The sequence below is a fragment of the Balaenoptera ricei genome, chromosome 9 (assembly GCF_028023285.1).
Source record: "Balaenoptera ricei isolate mBalRic1 chromosome 9, mBalRic1.hap2, whole genome shotgun sequence".
NCBI lineage: Eukaryota > Metazoa > Chordata > Mammalia > Artiodactyla > Balaenopteridae > Balaenoptera > Balaenoptera ricei.
Window position 1 is genome coordinate 59,769,613 of NC_082647.1, and position 15,707 is coordinate 59,785,319.

Consider the following 15,707-nt stretch of genomic DNA (forward strand, 5'->3'; position numbering starts at 1 on the left):
GTAAATGGGTTTATCAAGGATGCAATCACTCCTTTTACTATTTAATGAAGGCTGTGGAGTCACTTGAAAATGTATCCTGTGGATAAAGAGGGTTGATCAGCTGTTTCCATCTTCTTGGAGGGAAGAGTAGGTGAAGGTTAACTTTGTAGCAGGAGGAGTATGGATTGGCAATGAGATTCCCAGCAGTGAGGGTTACTGCATATCAAAATGAATGAACAGGGAGGATTGGAGGATTTCACTTAATTATTCTTTCACTTTCAAGAATTTATTCAGTACTAATATGTGTGTGGTTCTGTGCAAAATGTGGAAGGAAGAGGGGAGTGTTGGTACCAATTCACTGCAAGATTCACTTTCAGTAGCTCAAAGTTTTTGTTTGTTTGTTTTTTACTATGTAGTAAGAATAAAAGGTATACAGTGGAAAACACAGGAAGAAGCCTCTTTGACATAAATCACAGCAAGATCCTTTTTGACCCACCTCCTAGAGAAATGGAAATAAAAACAAAAATAAACAAATGGGACCTAATGAAGCTTAAAAGCTTTTGCACAGCAAAGGAAACCATAAACAAGACGAAAAGACAACCTTCAGAATGGGAGAAAATATTTGCAAATGAAGCAACTGACAAAGGATTAATCTCCAAAATTTACAAGCAGCTCATGCAGCTCAATATCAAAAACACAAACAACCCAACCCAAAAATGGGCAGAAGAGCTAAATAGACATTTCTCCAAAGAAGATATACATACTGCCAACAAACACATGAAAGGATGTTCAACATCACTAATCATTAGAGAAATGCAAATCAGAACTACAATGAGGTATCACCTCACACTGGTCAGAATGGGCATCATCAAAAAATCTACAAACAATAAATGCTGGAGAGGGTGTGGAGAGAAGGGAACCCTCCTGCACTGTTGGTGGGAATGTAAATTGATACAGCCACCATGGAGAACAGTATGGAGGTTCCTTAAAAAACTAAAAATGGAACTACCATATGACCCAGCAATCCCAATACTGGGCATATACCCTGAGAAAACCATAATTCAAAAGAGTCATGTTCCACAATGTTCATTGCAGCTATATTTACAATAGCCAGGACATGGAAGCAACCTAAGTGTCCATCAACAGATGAATGGATAAAGAAGATGTGGCACATATATACAATGGAATATTACTCAGCCATAAAAAGAAACGAAATTGAGTTATTTGTAGTGAGGTGGATGGACCTAGAGTCTGTCATACAGAGTGAAGTAAGTCAGAAAGAGAAAAACAAATACCGTATGCTAACATATATATGGAATCTAAAAAAAAAAAAAAAAAGGTTCTGATGAACCTAGGGGTAGACAGGAATAAAGATGCAGATGTAGAGAATGGACTTGAGGACACAGGGAGGAGGAAGGGTAAGCTGGGATGAAGTGAGAGAGTAGCACTGACATATATACACTACGAAATGTAAAATAGATAGCTAGTGGGAAGCAGCCGCATAGCAGAGGGAGATCAGCTCGGTGCCTTGTGACCACCTAGAGGGGTGGGATAGGGAGGGTGTGAGGGAGACACAAGAGGGAGGGGATATGGGGATATATGTATACGTATAGCTGATTCATTTTGTTATACAGCAGAAACTAACACAACATTGTAAAGCAATCATACTTCAATAAAGATGTTTAAAAATAAAAGGTGTACAGTGGGTTTTTAAAATTAGATGCTATCTAACTGAGCTATTTTTCTGTCAGCCTGCGGTAAAATGGTTGATTAGAAATGATTTTCAAATTTTATATTTCAGTGATAAATTGCCTTCTTCCTATGTTTGGTCGCAGTTGTCACTGATGAGAATCAATGCATGAAATATGCAAAAACATCCTTCAAGAGGCAGTTGATTATTTTCTTTCTTTTCTTATTTTTTCCTTTTTCTTTCTTTTTTTTAAATTGTAGTGACACTAAGTAGATTAGGTGTGCTGAAATTTCTTCTTTAGTAATTGGTTTTCTCAGATAGAGGTATGCCTCAATGATATTGTATAACAACTATGCAAATATATGCTAATCCAGCCAAGGAAATATAATAATGATGCCACGTTGTACTTTTTAAATTAAAGACACCAGTGGATTCATTCTTAGTGCTTAATCAAGCACATTAGAATTGACAAAACAGAACTATCATCATGGGGCGTTTAAGGTGATTTTGAAGTAGAAGTTAGGCACCAGGGGTCTTCCTAAGGTCCAGGAGCCCAGACATTGCCCAGAGTCAGCAAGGGAAGACGTTTATTCACTGCCCCATATCAGATTTCAGGGAACCTGAACCTGTTTAATTGAGAAGATGTGGGAACCAATGGAGATTATAATCAATTTAATTCAGGAAGAAAGACAAAAAAACATAGCTGCCTTTCAAAACACAAACTCTCTCTCTCCCCTGTTCAGGGTCCTGGCAGGATGACTTTCATGGGCTGCATCAGCCGAACTCCTTTCCCCTGGCTTCTTGGTGGGTTCAGTGGGAAGACCAGCAGGAGACTGAAGAGCAGGAGGAGACAGAGATGGGGACACTTCCAGGCTCCTTCCCTGCTGAGCCTTCTCTTGGTGAGAAGAGAATTGGTGGCTCTTCTCCAATGGTGGCTGAATTCCTTCCTCAAGGCCACAGCTCCCGTTATGAGCCCTTCTCCTAAGCTACTGTTCTCCACTTTTTTCCTTCAGACCTAGGGTAGTCAAGGCTTCTTCTTGTTGCCTCTATCCCAGGTGCTTCATCATTCCTTGCTATCTACATTTCTATAAATATTCCTTGATGAAATTCTCTTCAATCACCCCTATTGAGTACGCAGTTTATTTCCTATAGGGATCTTGACAAATGCACAAACACACTTAAGACTTTGATAAGTCAGTGAGAGCTCAGTTGGTGGTCATAGTAAGTGCTGTCAGTGTTGAGGGAAGAGAGGGGTCGCTGTGGACCAGTGATCAGGCAGGTGGACTTGAGCTGTGAACTGAAGAAGGGTGGGGTTGGGTAATAATTTGAGTAAAAGTAGGACAGCAGAAGGGGTGGAGTTTAAGGTGCGTAGCCTCAGTGAAGGGTTAACGCTATAACATACAATGAGCATTCACCATCGCCAATTAGACAAGTTTGACACAAGTAGAAGATGAACATTTGTTGTAGAGAGTAGAGAATAATGTTGGCAGGGCTGGGTGGGATCAAATTATGAAACATCTTGAACCATGGGGAAGCAGCATGGGAAACCAATGGAATATTATTATTACCATAATTATTCTTTTGCAACCCTATAACTTTTATAGTAATAATAATTATGATACAACTACATAACATTTATATGATATGATTTTCAGAGCATCTTATGAGGCTTAATGCAGATAACTGCCTTTACCATTAACCTCAACTCTCCTTCCATGCCAAAAAAATATATATACAATTCTGAAGATTTAGATGTGAAAAAAATCTAAACAAAAGATTAAGAATCCCTTTTCTTCCCATGTAAAACACTCCAATCAGATGGAATAATTTACTTGAGCAAAAAGGAATGATAGCCTTGCATTTTTTAATATCAAAAAGCTAAAGAATTTTTTTAATTGCGTGAAAGAAAAAAAAGGAAACCTTTCTTCCAGGGCAAAAGAGGATGAAGGGACAGAGGCAACGTTTGGAGTTCGAGCGCTGTTTATAATTCTCGCCACAGCAGTGTTCAAGTGATAAATTGTTTACAGAAGCATTGACATAATGACAGTCCTTCAGGAGCCCCAGAACTCCCAGTATTGCTGAAGTCAGAGGGACAATGAAAGGCCTCTTCTTAGGATGATCCATCAGAGAAAAGCTTAGGCAACAGCGTTGTTTCTAAGTAACTTTGGCTGGTTCTACGATAAAGATACATACAAAGAAACTGCAAAGCTTTGCTCCCGTGCATTAGCAATACAGTGTGACACAGGGGGAAAAAATCTGAATTTTGGAATTCAGTAGTTGGGTTTTAATCTTGATTGTGCCACTTAATAACTGTGTGAACTTGGGCCAGTTTCTTAACCCATGTGTCAGTTTCTTTATTTGGATAGTAGTGATTAACTACCTGATTTGGGAACTAAATGAAATGATGCAAGTAAAGCATCTAAAGTGTCTTGTGTATAGTTGAACCTTAATAAATGCTCAGATGGTACATGCGTCTGCTGGGTGGGAGACATTGTGTGGAATACGTCTGAGGACATACAGAGTTTCTAAGACGTGCATGGCATGGACCACGGGCTTTTTATTGCATTTTAACTGCAATGATTTTTTCCTGTGGTACAAACTCTCTGAGGCAAACTGTTCCAGGCTGACTTCGTTAATGGTTCTCTGCTCTTGGCAGTTTGGCCTGAAGGAGGCAGTGTAGGAGAATTTTCTCCCTGCCATGAATCAGAGCAGTGGAACTACCAGCAGCTCTCAATTCTAAAAATAAATCCAAAATGACTTGAAGACTTAAATACAAGACATGACACCATAAAACTCCTAGGAGAGAACATAGGCAAAATATTCTCTGTCGTAAATTGTAGCAATGTGTTCTTAGGTCAGTCTCACAAAACGAAAGAAATAAAAGCAAAAATAAACAAATGGGACCTAATCAAACTTATAAACTTTTGTACAGCAAAGGAAACCATAAACAAAACAAAAAGACAACCTACAGACTGGGAGAAAATATTTATAAATGATGCAACCAACAAGGGATTAGTTTCCAAAATATACAGACAGCTCGATATCAAAAAAAAAAAAACCCAATCAAAAAATGGACAGAAGACCTAAAGAGACATTTCTCCAAAGAAGACATACAGATGGCCAGCAGACACATGAAAAGATGCTCAACGTCACTAATTATTAGAGAAATGCAAATCAAAACTATGATGAGGTATCACTTCACACCAGTCAGAATGGCCATCATCAAAAAGACTACAAATAATAAATGCTGGAGAGGGTGTGGAGAAAAGGGAACCCTCCTACACTGTTGGTGGGAATGTAAATTGGTGCAGCCACTATGGAGAACAGTGTGGAGGTTCCTTAAAAAACTAAAAATAGAGTTACCATACTATCCAGCAATCCCACTCCTGGGCATATATCCAGAGAAAACTCTATTTTGAAAAGATACATGCACACCAATGTTCAGAGCAGCACTATTTACAATAGCCAAGACATGGAAACAACCTAGGTGTCCGTCGACAGACGAATGGATAAAGAAGATGTGGTATACACACACACACACACACACACACACACACACACACACACACAATGGAATACTACTCAGCCATGAAAAAGAATGAAATAATGCCATTTGCAGCAACATGGATGGACCTAGAGATTACCATACTAAGTGAAGTAAATCAAACAGAAAAAGACAAATACATGATATCACTTATATGTGGAATCTTAAAAAATGCTACAAATGAACATATTTACAAAACAGAAATAGACTCACAGACATAGCGAACTTATGGTTACCAAAGTGGAAAGGTAAGGAGGGATAAATTAGGAGTTTGAAATTAGCAGATACACTCTACTATATATAAAATACATAAACAACAAGTTCCTACTGTATAGCACAGGGAACTATATTCAATGTCTTGCAATAAACTATAATGTAAAAGAATCTGAAAAAGAATATATTTATATGAATAACTGAATCACTTTCCTCTATACCAGAAACTAACACAACATTATAAATCAACTGTATACTTCATTTTAAAAAAGTAAAATTAAAAAAAATGCAGCTCTGAAGAAAACTAAACCGGAAAGCTCAAGGAAGACAAAAAGGTCTGTGGCAACTTTCATTAATCTCCTGGTTACAGTTTCAAACAAACCTGCTCTGCCCTTCATAGGAGAGAGATCTGGGAATCAGGAAGAGGTCTTAGAACCACAGTTTCTATCCTGTGTTTACATAATCTGGAAGAAAAATAAAATTGCAGTTAGTTTCTCTCTGTGTAGCAAAGAAATGGACAGTTTCATTAGTAATTCCATTCATTTGATTTCGTTTCTTTCTGTCCTACTTCCCTTTCTCTCTTTCTCCCTTCCTCTCTTCTTCTCCCTTTCCTTCTTATCTCTCTTCCTCATTTTTGAGTGTATTTTTTGCCTCTGCTTGGCCAGGATCTCAGTGTGAGCCACGCAGAGGCCATGCTGGTGTATTCCTAGGGACTGTCAACCACTGATGAGACCAGTGTCTTCTGTAACTTTGCTTTGGATGCATGAAAGTGACACATAAGTCATCCAGAAACGGACAATTTGTACTTCTTTCTCATGCTCTAATTCTTTGATTTTTTGTGCCCAGTCTGAAAGCCACAATTATGGAAGAATTTGTTTTCTTTTTAACAATAGATTACAGGTTAGAGATCAGGGTCAAGCTAGAAGCAAAAACTACCAGAGAGGTAAGGAGAAAATTTCTAAAACGAGACCTGCACAATTCTGGTCCGTCTGCCCTGGCAATGCCAGAGAGGGGGCCTGATCACCCAATCTGGGTTCCTAGCATCCCACGTATTGCTGCGCTATCAGACAACTGTACCAGTGAGGTCTCAAGGTACTCTCTTTTGGAAAAGCACAAGAGTTGCTTCTGGAGATCATGTCGCCGAATTGCTGGCCACACAGACTAACAAACCAAGTCATCCACACTGGATTAGAATTCCTCTCTGCCACCCACTCCCTCTGAGACAATTTCTCTCTTTGCAACTAGGGGCAGTAATTACCTCATTGTAGAGTTGATGGGAAAGTAAATAAAATGAGCATGTTTAGTACAATGCCAGGCACATGGTTAACTTTTTTTAAAATTTTATTTATTTTATTTATTTTTATTTTTGGCTGTGTTCATTGCTGCGCGCAGGCTTTCTCTAGTTGCAGTGAGTGGGGGCTACTCTTCGTTGCAGTGCGCAGGCTTCTCATTGCGGTGGCTTCTCTTGTTGCGGAGCACGGGTTCTAGGCGCGTGAGTTTCAGTAGTTGCAGCATGCAGGCTCAGTAGTTGTGGCTCGTGGGCTCTAGAGCGCAGGCTCAGTAGTTGTGGCGCACGGGCTTAGTTGCTCCTCAGCATGTGGGATCTTCCCGCACCAGGGCTCAAACCCGTGTCCCCTGCATCGGCAGGCGGATTCTCAACCACTGCGCCACCAGGGAAGCCCTCATGGGGCACGTTAAGAAATACTTGTGCTCACTCCCCACGGACTCTTTTGAAAACCTTAGTAAGCTAATTAGGTTAAGTGCCTCATTCATCATACCATGTTGTATCATCAGTCTGCCTACTGTCTCCCCAACTAGGCTATAACCTTCTTAAAGGAAAGAACTGTAATCTCTTCAGTTTTTCAAAAGATTAAGGTAAAATTTACATATAGCAAAATGCACAGTCTTTAAATATATAATTGGATGAATTTTTATAAACATATCTACCTGTGTAATCAATACTCTAATCAAGATAAAGAGCACATGTATTACCCCAGAATGTTCCTTTCTGCTTCTTTTCAGTAAATCCTCACCTCCCAAAAGCAACACTGTGCTATTTCTACCACCAGAGGTTAGATTTACGTGCTCTTGAACTTCATAGAAATAGAATTATATAGTATACGCTCTTTGTTGTCTGGCTTCTTTCTCTCAACGTAATATTTTGGAGATTCATCCATGTTTTTCCATGTATCAGTAGTTTGTACCTCTTTATTAGTACAAAAGTACTTTACTGCTTAGTAATAATTCCATTGTATGAACGTACCACAATATGTTTATCCATTCTCCTGTTGACAGACATTTGGGTTATTTCCAGTTTGGGGTAATGATGGATGATGGTTAATTATATGCATCAACTTGGTTAGACTATGGTACCCAGATATTTGGTCAAACACCAATCTAGATGGTGCTGTGAAGGTGTTTTTTAGAAGTGATTAACATTTAAATCAGATTTTGAGTGTACGCAAACTCATTTCGCTCCATATTATGGAGGCAGATTACCCTCCATAACATGTGTGGGCCTCATCCAGTCAGTTGAAGGCCTACAAGAAAAAGACTGAGGTCCTCAGAGGAAGAAGGGATCCTGCTTCCAGACTGCCTTCAGATTCAGCACTGAAACATTAACTCTTCTCTGGGTCTCCAGCCTGCCCTGCAGATTTCAGACTCGAGAGTCCCTATAATCACATGAGCCAATTCCTTAAAATAAATCTTTCTCTCTCTGTATATATACACACAGCCTAGTGGTTCTGTGTCTCTGGGGAACCTTGACTAACGCAATGGACAAACTTACTATAAACATTCTTGCTCAAGTCTTTTTGTGGACGTGTTTCCATTTCCCTTGGGTAAATATCTAGGAGTGGAATCGAAAGGTCAGTCAGTGGGCATATATTTAACTTTATAAAAAAGTGCCACACAGTTTTCCAAAGTGATGGACATTTTTTCACTCCCATCAGCAATATATGAGAGTTCTAGTTGCTGCACATTCTTATCAACGTTTAGTGGTGTCAGCCTTTTTAATTTTAGCTATTTCAATGGGTGTGCAGTGATATGTATTTGCAGTTTTAATTTGCATTTCTCTGAGAGCTAATCATGTTAAACAGCTTCTCACGTGCTTACTGGCTGTTTGTTTATCTTCTTTGGTGGACTGCCTGTTCAAATATTTTGCAATTTGTTCCTTTTGCATCTCAACTCCTAGCATTTAGTAGGAGTTAACATAACTATTGAATGAATGAAGAGAAGAATGTTGCATTCTCTATCATCAGTGATTATTCTGAAATGATTATTAAATCTTTGTCTGGTTATTTATAATGCTTCTAAAGTGCTTCAGTAATGCCTGACACATAGTCAGCAGCCAGCATTTGTCAGCTGCTAGTACCATCCCTATTTTATATGTGTGGAATTAGGGATCAGAAAAGTTATGTGACTTAACCAAGGTTACCTGGTTACTAACTGTCAAAATCGCTGCTCCACTCTGGGCTTCTCAAATTCTGTAATTTCACTTTTTGACTTTTTTTGTTATTAATAGCTTGAGCATTTAAATATTGGATTCACCATTGAATGTGTTACTTCATTGATTCTTTTAACTATTACTTATGGCAAATCTAATATGGCAAAGATAGTGGTGCTAATCATTTTACATGTTTTAACTCATTTAATTCTCACTACAACCCTGTGATGAAAGTACTGCTGTGTTTATTTTAGACAACTAAACTGCAGTACAGAGAGGTTATGCAATTACCTAAGATCACATAGTCAGGATTTGAGCTCAGCTGGTCCCATACCAATACCTATGTGATTTGTTTTGCTTCCTAACCACTATACTATACTGTTTCTTATGACAAGAATAATTTTGGACAAGTTGAATTTGAGAGGCTAATGAAACAGCGGGATGGAGAAGTCCAATAGAGTCATGACACTTAGGAGAGAGTACCTGGTGGAGGTGGGGGGGCAGGGGAAGGGGGAGAGGGGAGTGTGGTAAGACTGGGCGTTCAGTAAACTACAGTGCAAGACCATACTAGGAAAGATGTGTTAGGAGTAGTTAAAGAAAAGTGCTGGCTATATTCAAAGATGAAGAAATTCCAACAGTTGATTTCAGAAAGTTCTATGGTGGCCCCCATTTTTTTATAGACCTACCTTGCCTACGAGAATAGGTCTATAATGATGATGTCTTTTGATCTGCAATAGTTTGTCCCTAAGATATTCCACAATATTTTGGCTGCTGTTTGCTGTTCGAGTCCAAGACAAGTGGACCTGTGTTGCCTGCCCACAGGGCCCAGGAGCCCACAGTCATTCTGATAACCCCTTTTCTGTTTACTGGAAACCCCAAACACCCCCTCAGGAGTCCCTTAGGTCAGGCTGACTAATCCCTTCTTCTGCTCAGATTTCACTCTCCTGAAAAGGCCGTGTGAGGAGCAGGGAGTGAGTCAGTCCCTTCAGGCTGGCAGTACCCAGGGCTGGAGCTAATCTGCATTATCTTAGCTCCCACAGGGTGAGTAATCATGCCGAGCTGGAAGATCTAACCCTGGAAAACAGGTGCAAGTATCCAAAGGAGGCCTTTGTGACCATAATAGGAGGTCAGCTGAAACTCAGTCTATATTTACTCCTTGCAAAAGAATATTTATTGGACCATGGTCTACAGGAACATTCAGGTTCCCTAAAAATTGATCTCTGCGCCGATTATTTGGGCATCTCAGAAACACCAGGACTTGCACAGCAGGTCTGAGCCCAAGTCTTCCTCCTGACAGTCCAGAGAGGCAGTAGTTGGCAAGGAGTGACTAAGCCAGGCCCTGCCTACTGGGCTGCACACACAAACATGTTTTTGAAGCCCTGTATACACTCAGCAGGGAACACGCTGTTCTCTCTGGGAGGTTGCCAGAAACTTATGAGAGAGTCAGATCAATGCCAAGAATAGACACCAAGGCTTCTCTCTTGTCTCAGAAGGGGACCCTGTGTGGTGCTGGGTGGCCACCACCCGGCCCTGATCCTCTAGCCTTCCAAACCAAGCCTACAAACTGTTTCCCTGCACTTCTCAACACCTTGGTTAGTTTTAAAAATTTTTTTTAACATCCTTTTTGGAGTATAATTTCTTTACAATGTTGTGTTAGTTTCTGCTGTTTTTAAAATGATTGTTAGAGACCACTACATATCTTTGGGCCGCCGTAATCATGCTATTCAAAGCCAAATGCAAATACGTTCCTTGTACTTTCATTCATTTTGCATCTCATAGCCTCGGGCCCTGGACCTTAGAAGCAGTACCTGAGGAGAATAACCACCAACCTGTCCCATTTCATACAGGTGCAGGCAGGGTTTGAGTTGCTGCCCTCCCAAGCTAGCCCTCTGCTGTAGCTTTGGCAAGGAACACAAAGGTTACTTGAAATTCAACCAGTGCTGGTAAAGTGATAAGAAAACCTTTATCTTCTCTCAGAGGTACTCTTCCCGAATCCTCAGTGTCTCCATTTGGCTCAGCTCCATAACCAAATATTTTAAAATATTTTTTCCACTATAATTGGCAAGTGTCAATTTTTAAGTAAGTATTTTAAAGTGAGTTTTTCATATATTTCCTATATTTGTATAGGGCATAGGTTCTTGTTGGAGCACTGTTTGCATAGTTCTCTAAGTTTCTAAGATTCAGCTGCTTTTTGGTTTACGGAATGCTGATTAATCAAGATACATTTACATGGTGTCAGCTACCTGAAATGTAGGCATTCACCCAATTCATCCATCCATCCATCCGTTCACTCATTCACCCACCCAATACTTCTTTGAGTTTAAAGTCCCTATAAGTAACTCACCAGCCTTATAAAGACACTGAAGTTGAGAACCTACAGTAATTAAGAGATGATAAATGTCACACAGATCCTTATTGCTTATTAAACAACTGAAAACAGAAAAGCTCAGGGGAGAATGATCTGTGTGAAAGTTAAAGATTCTGCCATGGAGTGATTTCACCAACCATATGCAACTGCAAAATATAGAAAGCCAAGCTCAGGCAGGATAAGCTCATTCTGTTCTTAGGACCTGCTAATTGGTTTCACGTGTATGTAGATGGAACCCTTCTGGGGCTAGATTCCAATATGGGGAGAGAAATGAGATAATTTCTCTGAAAGATACATCTGAGTCAGACAGGAGATGTTATAACACTGGGCTGTGGTTATAATCAGTGTTGGTGTGAGGATGACACTTTATTTAGGGAGATGTTGATAGTCAAAAAGAACTGAGTTTGAATGTCATTTCTCCACTTCCTAAGCATGACCTTGGCTATTCAGTCACATTATTTATTTATTCAATAAGTATTTATTGAGCCCTAGTGCCAAGCATGGTATGAGATGATGGAAATTCTCTTCCTCTCACAGCATAACACTGATTATTTTTTGAGCTTCACTCTAAGTCATAATAATACCTATCATTCAGAATTGTGTGGAGTTCATATACATTGCATTTGTGATAAGATACTGGGTGGGACTTTTCTTATTGTCTCAGAACTGGCAACTTGGCTCCAAACTTGGGAAAAATAGATGATAATTAGAGGACAAAGAGATGATTGAGATTTATTAAGAGGCAAATTCATTCTGCTGCCTCAGTTATCACTCTCTACTCACTAATCTAATCTTGAGGGAACTACTGAATTGTAATCTTCAGCTTCAGAAAGAGTTCCATGTCTTTTCCTTCCACCCTTGGAGGGTGCTCCTTATAAAATAAACCAATGGGGTTCCCCAAGAGAATGATTTGTAGAGATTGGGGACAGGGGTGCTGGCAAGAAGTTGAGCCTGGAATCTCATTTTTCAGTTGGATACCTACTTAAGCAATGAATGGATTTGCTAAACTGCACTTTGTGCCTATGTAAGCAATGGGAAAGAGAATTAGGGAAAAAACTCAGGGTAGAGAAAATGAGCAGTAGGGGAATAGGGCACATCTGGCAGGAAAAAGATGCATGAGACTTCTCTAAGTCAAGTGGATACCATGGAAATCTTGAATTATTGGAACCCCACCGTAACGTGTGACTAAGAAGAGACCCCAGCAGCAAAAGCTTGTAGAATGGATTATATAGGGATGGGAGCTGGGGGAGATTGGAAAAGGTCCACTGGAGCTAATTTCCCATGAGAGGTGGCAACTCAGTGAAGAGGCTGCAGAAGAGCCTTCCAGAGAATCATCAGGTGTCTCCCAAGAGGTCCAGATTTGGATGGTTGCCCTGGGAGAGGGCAGAGATCATGGTGGCAACCGGTAAGTAAAAACATTTCCGCTCCCTTTGAGAATTCTGTCTCCCTGTCTTCAACACAGCAAAGAGCTCAGAAGATGTGTTGGGTGGGGAAGGGGGGAAATCATCAGGAGATGCCCCCTCTCCTTGGAAGTGGATGGCACTGGAGTATATTTTTACAACCTGAAAAGTTCAGAAAACTGGCATCTGCTGGAGACGCCATAAAGTCTTGGGAAGGGGAGATTCAACGGAGCATGTTTTAAAGCAGTGATTGAAGAAAAAATAAAACCCTTTGGAGTTTGAACCCTGCTGAGTTCGCAATGTTCAATAAACTGCCGACAAATTTGAAGTGCTTAGCAAACAGTCAGTGCTTCACAAATGGAAGACATCATTAATCCTAATCACCTAAAGAGAATAAATATTCAGAAAATCTCTACATGTTTCAATATCGAAGAGCAAGTAAGATGCTCAATTTGTATTTTTGCTTTAGGAGAAAGCATAATATGTTCATTATGTCTTCAAGTTTCTGTTTTCCTCATGAAGGGCTTCTCAGGATGTTTTCTGGGTTGTCTCACCACATTCCTTTTGCTATTTTAGGCATTTGCCTTCTTTGTCATTTGGTAGACCCCCTCAGGGAATGAGAAGATCATAAAGGTCATGTATTCCCACCTCCGACTTAGTTGAAGATAAAATACTATTTAATTATTGAAAAAATACTTCAAGTTTTTAAAAACAAAGTGTCTTGTGTAGGTGTGCAATAAAGCAATTTCTGCAGACTTAGTACACAAAGAGGAGACCGAGAGTCCTGATGCAGTGAAGCAGAAGGAAGAGGACACTGGGCTCAGCCCAGAGGAGCCAGACAACGTCTCAGAAATGTGACAGCTCTTGTGCTATTCAACACCACTCAGCGTCCATTTCCTCAGCTATAAAATGGAGATTTTGACAAGGACCACACTGAATAATTGTGATGATTAAATGAGATGATTATGGAAGGCATGGAACACAGTGCTAGGCACAGAGTTGATGCTCAAGAAATAGCTGTTTTCCCCTTTCTGAGTTTGCAGGGTCAGAAGACACCCCTGGGAAGAAGAAATAATGAGTTGTTCAGAGGAGAGAGAGGCACTGAGGAGGGGAGTATCAGAAAAAATACACTGAACATTCACTTGCACATTCAGCCGACTAGAACTGGCATTTAAGTGGCATTATTAAGAAGAGCCACAGAAAATCATGATGACACTATTGGAGCAGAATGACATAGTGATATTTTCATATTTATTTCATAATGTATTTTTTAAAGATTTTTTTTGATGTGGACAATTTTTAAAGTTTTTATTGAATTTGTTACAATATTGCTTCTGTTTTATGTTTTGGTGTTTTTTTTTTTTTTTTTTTTTTTGGCTGCAAGGCATGTGGGATCTTAGCTCCCTGACCAGGGATCAAACCCACAGCCCCTGCATTAGCAGGCAAAGTCTTAACCACTGTACCACCAAGGAAGTCTCTTTCATAATGTATTGATAACCTGGTATTAATACCTGTTGTTTATTTAAAAACTGTTCAGAATTCAGAAAAATTTTTTTAAATCATTAAAATGAAATATTTGGCAGATGTCACCTATAAAATGTATAAACATATAACATTAAATGAAACTTAAATTTCAAAAATATAAATATTAAACATACATTACCATTCTAATTTGAATTAATAGCAGGGGAAATGCAATAAAAAATACTTATACCAAATAAACTAACATTACAAAAAGTGAAAAAAATAAATCCTTAAAACGAATTAAATTATTTGATTTTTTTTACAGGTCTGATCTTAAGAACCATGTGTATCAATGGTGACATCTTTGATGGTGAGCCTAGTTTGGGGGCAAATTTTTCTAGCCACTAGGAATGATTTTTCATATTTTATACTAGCTGGAGGAATAGTTAAGAGATTAAATATAAACTAAATCCAAATTTCTTTCTCTCATCTTTTACCTACAAGTAATCTTATCTTCATGTGCTAATATAATATTTTAGAAATTTTTATTTTTTATTAAAGACGTCAATATTTTTATTGACAGTGAGCTGTAGTTTTTGTTACTAAGGCCCAGCGGTCGATTTGCAAGATGCCTGGTTCTTAATTTCTGCTATGAAACAGCCTTTGTTCAAACAAACAAAACAACTCAATCAAACAGATAAGGAGTTTCCACCACTGAACACTGATTGTTTTTGCTATCAACCTGACCCCATTCGAAGTGCAGATATTTTGAGGGTAGGACTGAGTCTTTGTTCTTTATAATTCTCTTTTAGGGAGACTCTCCTTCATTATATACTCAGGTTAATGCTAAAAATAATTTTTAAAAATACTTCTTTCAAGAAGTAGAACTAGAAAGAATTTGATCTGGGAAAATCTGTGTTAAGACTTCCAATCTTTTTCACTCACTAGCCCAGACACCTTGAGAAATCGTAAAGCCTCCCTTTCAATGCTGGGTTTAACTCTCTTAGGTACTTCTCAAGACATAAATAATTCAGATTTCAGATTTTTTAAATACTAAAATAATGGTATCACACCAACAAAAAGAGTGGTTCTTAACAATCAATAGCATGATATACTGGAGTTCTAGAATATTGCAATTCAACACTGCAATCACTAATTTAAATCATCTTGCTCAGAAAATTTTCCTTCATTAAGCTACTTTAGTGTCTAAATTGCATTTTTAGAGTAAGTCCACATCGATTTAAGGCAGCTGTTTACAGGATATCCTTAAAGACATGAATTCACCTCAGGTGTCCTCCCTTTAGTCATTAATGACTTGGCATAAATTGTTTATCAGCCGAGTAGTCAAGAATGGGACCCAGACCAAGTCTGTTGTTTTTCAAGGCTGAGCAGTGGACAGAGAACTGCAGGCAGGAGGAAGATAATTCCTATTGGAGGGTCGGACCCAGGGGGAGGTGCAGCAGATTGGCCCTGGAAAGACTGGGGCTGCCTCAGGAAGACAAAGTGGGCTTAGAAGAAATGCTGATGCAGGCAGGGAAGCACCAGAGGGTGGACGGACACCTCCTCTCTAAACGTCAAACCTCAAACCACGTTTACACTGGGCA